Genomic DNA, 7,196 nt, shown 5'->3' with positions numbered 1-7,196 from the left:
TGGTAAACACTTAAACTCCACAGTTATTAAGTTAGGAAGAAAGTTATTAAATTCAATATTACTAGCTCAGCTGCACTGAGAGAACAAAGTACCCCCTGCTTGGTTGTGACCCACATTTACCTTACCAGAAATCCAGCCCTTGTGGGCTCTGCTGATTGTGCCAGGGCACACTTCAGCTTACCCTAGCAGAGAGCACTGTTTGCCCCAAACCTGTGTGTAACCTAAATGTGTGCCCCTGCAATGTCACAAGACAGGTGGATGGGGATTGTTTCCACAATTTCACTGCAATCAGTGGGAATCCACTGCTTACCTCTGTATGAGGATGCACTTGAAAGAGCGGTTTGTTTCTTTCACTAATCCTCACAGAGAAAAGCATTATTAGTTTATTAATCTCTTTGAAAACACGGTAAAAGACAGTTCGGATGTTTGCCTCTCAGCGGTTTCTAGCAGGAGGAACATATATCACACGGAGAGACACGTTCCTGCAGAGCATCATGCAATTACCCAAACCTCTCTGCAGTCTGTCAAGAAGCTGTGCTCCCTGCCATGCTTCATTAACAGCAGAAATCCCTACGTTTGTTGGAGCCAAGCTTACACAATTTTTTTTCAAATACGAGTTACACAGCCATCCTTCAGTTCGAACAACTGAAGCTTTAGGAGCCATTTGCTCAGGAGAAGAGCCTCAGAGCAGGCTTTGCCATAGCATCGGAGCCAGTACTGCTGGGATGCCTGGAAGCTGGTACCACAACCCAGCTGTGCCCATCACAGTGCTACCAAAGGATGAAAGATTCGTTCCCTGAAGCACTCACAGCCCAGGTATGAGAAGCAAAGATGGGGAATACAGCCTCTGGATGGGGAGCAACAAGAGGAATGGTCCTGGGCAACGCCAAAACATGAGCTAGAGGCCTCACCACACCAGCACCTGAAACATCATTGAGGCTCCGGTGACACCAGGAATTCTTTAAAGAGAGTTTTGAAGGATGTAAAGTAACTTGGCATGAATCTGTGGATGAGGTCTGCTCAGCCATGGGATATGGCCAGAGAAGAGATCATGAAATGTAGCCATGAGTGGAAGCAGGAATTGGCATCTTGCTGCTGAATGACAAATGACAGCGAAGGGCCAGGAGGGCTCGTGAAAGGGTTTGGGAAGGAAAGCCAGGAGAGAACAGCCACACTGCTGGCTCACGGTGTGTTAACAAACTCCTCCTTGTGTCAGCAGAGCTGTGGTATTGGCAGCACATATGCTTTTAGCTCACCTGAAATCTGAGCTTCTCCCTTCTCCCAAGAACTGTTTGGTAGCAAAAAGGATCGGGTTGAATTCCAGGTGATTTATATTAAAATTAGAAATGATGCTGGTGTAAGAGACCGAGAAGCCACAAAAGAATGATGTCTCAGGCAGTTGGCAGAAAAGGGTGTTACCACACTAACGAGATAAGATACAGTCAGAAAAGGGGATCCTGTGAAGGTTGCACATTTCTGGGGTCTGCTTTCTTATCTTGGTTAACCATCTGAGACATCTTGGAGCCTGTGGTTCTGGCAGCCAGGGGAGGAAAAGTATTAACAACCCTTTTCCACTGACCTCCTCTCAAGAAGGCTCAGGGACACAGGCTGCACATGCGGAGTAATTAGCACATGAAGCCAGAACTGGAGGTGGGGGCTTGCTTATAGGTAGAACAGCTCAGAGGGGCCAGGTTAGCACCCACTACCACTGCAGACACACCAAGAGCTGGACCAGAGATGTTGCTGGAGCCCAGGGTGGTGATCTGGGCCTTTCCTATGCTTCTACCTTTCTGTCTTACTCTCTCTCCCTTTCATATATAAAGGGTCACTCAGCCCTTCGTGAAATAACAAGGTTTAAACAGCTTCCCAATATAGATAACAAGGCTTGATCAATTTCTACCAGAGTAGCTTCTGCCGTCAATAAAACTTTTCAATCAATCATTTGGTGATACGTCACCTCAATTCAGCCTAAGGGTATTGCGAATATCTCCTCTCCAAGTGGGCTGTCCAGGATGGCCTTCTCTGGGCCCCCACAGCTGGCTCAAACTCCAGCTCAATACATACGGTGCTCAGGAACAAATAATACTCATCTAACCCCAAATAGGAGCCAAAAGCACAGGCAGGGTAGGTCACCATCTCAGCTGGTGCATTATAGCTCCTTCCTGCACCTGGGCCATCTTCTTAGTCTGGGAGAGCAGCTCTGAGCGGCTTTTGGGACAAACCCTAGGTCCTTAGGGTATGTGGTATAGTTTTAAATGCCCTCTGAGGCCTACACATTTCCCTTTCTCCTCCAGAGCTGATTACCTCTGTGAGTGCAGGAGGTGGGCAGAAGTTACTTTTCCAGGACCTTAGTTCAGGGCAGCCCGTGGAAGTGTATGTGATGCTACAGATTATCTTTAGTCTCTGAATAAGAATATTGAATGAACTGAAAAAAAATACTTCGACAACTTCTCATTCTCTCCCTCCCCAAATGTACCTGTAATGGTTTCGGCTTCTATGAGACATACTCTGGATGTCCAGTATAATGGTTTTGCAACCTATGCCACAGCTGTAGGTTAGCTGACTCAAAATGAGGCAAAGGGAACATGAACACTCATTTTCAGACGTATATCAAGTAGCCACTGGCAGCAAGATGCAAAGTCAAGGACACCACAAATCTCTAAAGTAAGACTCTCAGGTTGGCCAACATGTAATATTGATTATCGTAGGGGCTACACGATGTAAATAAAAGTGCATGGCATAGAGCTGCATGAAGAGTTACTGAACAACCGTGCATCACAGAGCTATTTTCTTTTGATGTCATTCAGAAAAAGTTATCGGACAAAAGAATTATAACATGATTTCTGTAGTTGCTCTCTCAGAATGTGACCTGGAAACATCCCCAGATCCACCCTGTTTGGCTGCTTCTCTTTGATTTCAAGAAATATATTTTCATCAAAATGAAAAAAATATCCAAACTGCTGCACAGAACGTTAAATCAATAGAGTGTTTTCCTGACTCGGAGCCTGGTGGATAACTGTACCACTCACAAAGCTTAGCACTGAGATTTGCCTCTGTCTCACTGTTGCCACTGTTGCCACAAAGTGGGGTACAGTCAAAGTCAGGTGGCATGATTGTTTCTGGAGAGGTACAGCATGTGCTGTATGACAGGCAGAGAATAAAACTAATACGTGGTTTGGTTTCAGGGTAAATGCGATTAGCATAAATTTATTTTCCTCTAGAAAGAAAAATACTCTTCATCTGTCCTTTTAAAATATATATATATTTGTTTTTTGTTTGTTTTCATGTTTTTTGTGTTACAGGCATGACTTAAACCAGTTTCAGCTGACGCAGACACAAACCCATTCTTTCTGTTACTGTACAGCTCAGCCTTGTTTGCTATCTGCCCCAAATATCCTCAGCAATGCAGCCCACAGTTCTATAGAAATATATATTTTTTTTCTTCTTGTTTTCAATTTGCCACCTGGACTGTTTCTTAATGCAAAGTCCAGTTCTGCACGGACTGAGAGGAGCATCGTGGAGAAAAGGTGTTCAGATCATCAGGGGCAGTTGCAGAGGACTCGGCAGGGCGAACGGAGGCCATACAACCAGCATTTGTTCTTCTATCTTCTAAGAACATTTGACTCTAAAGTCCTTTTTTAATTTCTGGAAGGCAGCAAGAGATTACTGTATATTAATAGGCTTAAATACATAGATTCATTAAACAAAACAAAAGGAGATGGACAGAGGTAGAAAGCTTTAGAAATTTCATTTTAATTTGTCTTTGGCATAAATTCTGCTAATAGCAATTTTATCTGCCTATAGTTATGCCATTTAACTATCCAGTAGCCACTCTTACGACTCAGACCACAAATACAGAAGATCAGGACTAAGAAAGCTTTAATCCCTTGCAATGTTTGTTCCTAGCTGCTTATCTACTAATTCCAGCTCTAAATGGACTATATATGCTCATTTTGAAGAAATATTTTTTAAATTATTTTTGAAGTGCCTTAATAAAAGTAATATTTATGTGGTCTAACTTGTGAGGAGAACTTTGAAGATAGTGAATATTATAGTTATATTTGCCACAACAGAAAAACAATTTTATAGGCCATCATAGTCTTGGATTAATCATATAGAAGCAGGGAAAATGAAAAACAAAAAGGCACAGACCACATAGTTCCTTTGCTATGTAATATCGGTTTATGGGATTTTATTTCTTTAGCCTCCAGTAGATGGCAATCCAGTACTTGGCTAGTAAAACTATCATGTGAAGAAACTCCTCTGTATACAAGTCCACAGGGACTTTAATCATATATTGTAAGTGCAACTTTGCACTGAAAACATCATCCAAGTGAATCATTTAACCCATGTTATGTTACATTGCTGGCCAGCTCAGGACAACACCAGCACAAATTTGACTTGAGAAGTGTGTGGGGGAAATGTCAGCAAATTGGAAGATCTTTCCATCTTTAAGGGATGATGGTTGTTTTAGTGATGATAATCGCTTAAACTGACATATTTAGAAGCCTTTGGAGGTAAATATATACATATATATTAAATATATATAAAAATTTTAGAGTCTACTTGCTTGGAATTTCAGTTGTTCTTAATGTGGTGCAAATCCATTTCTTGTGTTTAAAAATAAACTAAATAAATAAAATGCACAAAACTGCCTGAATATTCTCCCTTCTGTTTGACCTTCTTTCAGGCCATGGCTACATGTACTATGTGCCTGTGATCTTCTGCATAGTACAGTTGCTCTAGGACCATTTCTGGGACTGTCACTGTAAGATCCAAGCCACAAAATACCCCAGGTTTGGTGGAGTCCCTGCCTCAGCTGGTAGCCTGGACACTCACCTCACTGCCCAGATCACCAGAGCCTTCAGCTGAGCTTGGGCTTGGTGAGAGTGGTGGTGTCCTCCTGCAGAGCTGGGTGGGAGGAGGTGAGTGGGTATGTGTGTGAAAAAGCATAACAAGTCAGTAAGCTGCAAAGGAAATGGAAGACAGCAAGGGCCATATGATAGAAGGGACATCTTTGAAGCATGAGGAGTTATTTTCTTAGCTTTCTCCAGGCAATCCGTCTCCCACCCCCCAGTTAAAGTAAAGTAAGTTTCCTTGTGTTAAAGGAAAGCACAGTTACCAGTCCCAATTCCTAATATGCTATTTCCTCTTCAAAGTTCATTTTGCAACAAAGACTTGATAAGACATGCCATTAGTTTCTATCTTACTTTTGCAAGAAGGATTCTTAGTAGTACCAAGATGAAACATATTCCATTCCAAGACAGACTTGCCAAGTAAATTATGCTTTTAAAACTTTCATTTTACTTGATGGTTTGATCCTTTTCCTCCCCTGTTCTCACCTTTACAAGCTTCCTTTGTGTCAGGAGAGAACTAAAGCAGGTCACTCACAAGCCATGTCCCAGGTTCCAAGAAGTCCTGGGCTCCATAGTAAGTCCCTCCTCAGGCATCTGATGAATTTTCTTTGTGAGGGAGGGGGAAGGAAAGCTCTGTTCTGTTTTTGCTGGGAAAGTTCTCAAGAGTGATATCCTGATTTCCAATAAAGTCACTGCACCACTTAGTTTGATAACAGACGGATTGTATTCCTTACTAACACCTGGCTAGCATTAGTCAAGTAATAAAAACGTACTCTACAGCAGATCAACTCTATATTGTTTTTCAGCATACAGACACAGAAGGAAGTTACAGCAAATGTGCCTGTAAATACAAATAGAGACTCAAGTCCATTTTTCTTATATTTAATAATCTTGCTCACCCACATAGGTTTTATTCATTGTTCCATTTATACATTTAGTGTGAAGTTTTGTATCTTCTAAAAGTGTGGATTGATAGATGCAAAAAGGGCCTTTGGGCAAATATTTGACATTTCCATAACAGAGATGAATGGCAGCAGCACTTGCAGAGCCATTTCCATTTTCAGAGCCTCATACTAGCATCAGTTACTGTTTGTATTCTACTTTGGATCGAAGAGGAGCTGGAGGCAAACTAGATTTGCATGAGATGCAGATAACAGGCACTAAGTGAGTTTCTATGTGAATTTCCTTCAGAGGTACTCATACCATATATTGGTTAATTGCCTCATGAGCAACCAGTGTGGGGCTGCTAATTTTGTGTGATCTCATCTTTATTTATTTATTTTAAGCCCTCGGTTCTTTAGAGGTAGTTAACACGATGGCAATGACAAACCTTGTATCTGCTACTTTCTTTAAAAGTCAAGCCAGCAAGCAGAAAGTATGCATCTGGAAAAATTAACAACCTATTTTGTATTCCCATTCCTCTGTGTGAGAAAGGATGAATCAGACACTGTTGTGATTTAGAGCTAGTGACAGCCTGCTCATAAGAGCACAGAAATAAAGAATGGCTTGCCATGCTAAGAGTCGAGCAAGTTCTCTTGTTTGTTTTATACTGTACTCTCCAATACTTCCTCTGGTAGTCTCTGCTTCTTCAACAAATGCTGACAAAGAATCTAGACTTGTAGGGAGAAAAGTGAAATAGAAATATTTTCAATTAAAGCTAACTAAAGATGACTTCAAATCTGATCAATTCTACCAGAGTTTAACAAGTACCTCCTGGCTTGATAACTAAAGCAAACGAAGATCTGGCAAACATACTCAACTGCAGAATCCAAACTTCTAACAGAAATACTTAATAAAAGTTCAAACAAACAAACAAACATTTTCATCCTTTGGCATAATCAAACTTATTTTGCCACCACGATTTGCCAGTGGGATCCTTTCCTACGGTGTGTTTTGCAGAAGTGCTGCAAATCTATAAACTCTACTGAAACAAGTGAAAAGTAGTTGCATGTATTCATTATCTCTGAAAAACTGGACCACTGGTGTCTTGTCCAGTAGTAATTGTCCTGAGCCATGTGATGACTGTTTTGGGGATTAATGGCCAGGATTTCTCACAAGTGTTTAGAAATAAACTGGAACTGTTTGTTTGTTTGTTTTCTCCTTAATTTCTTCACGTATTTTTAAGTAGTTCCTCTTTGAAAAATGTGGCTTAGAACTGATTCATTAGATTGATGGACAGAGATCTAACATACAACAAACACACTTCTGAGACCCTCTACATTCCCAGAAGGTAGCAACGCTGCTCTAAGTTTTATGACATTTTTCAGCTTCCCACTACTTTCTTTATCCATCCCTTCCTTCTCTCCCAGCAATCCTCACCACCATCTCAGCTGCTCTGGA

Source organism: Aythya marila (genome assembly GCF_965140915.1).
Source record: "Aythya marila genome assembly, chromosome: 3".
Lineage (NCBI taxonomy): Eukaryota > Metazoa > Chordata > Aves > Anseriformes > Anatidae > Aythya > Aythya marila.
Note: the sequence above shows the minus strand (reverse complement) of the source record.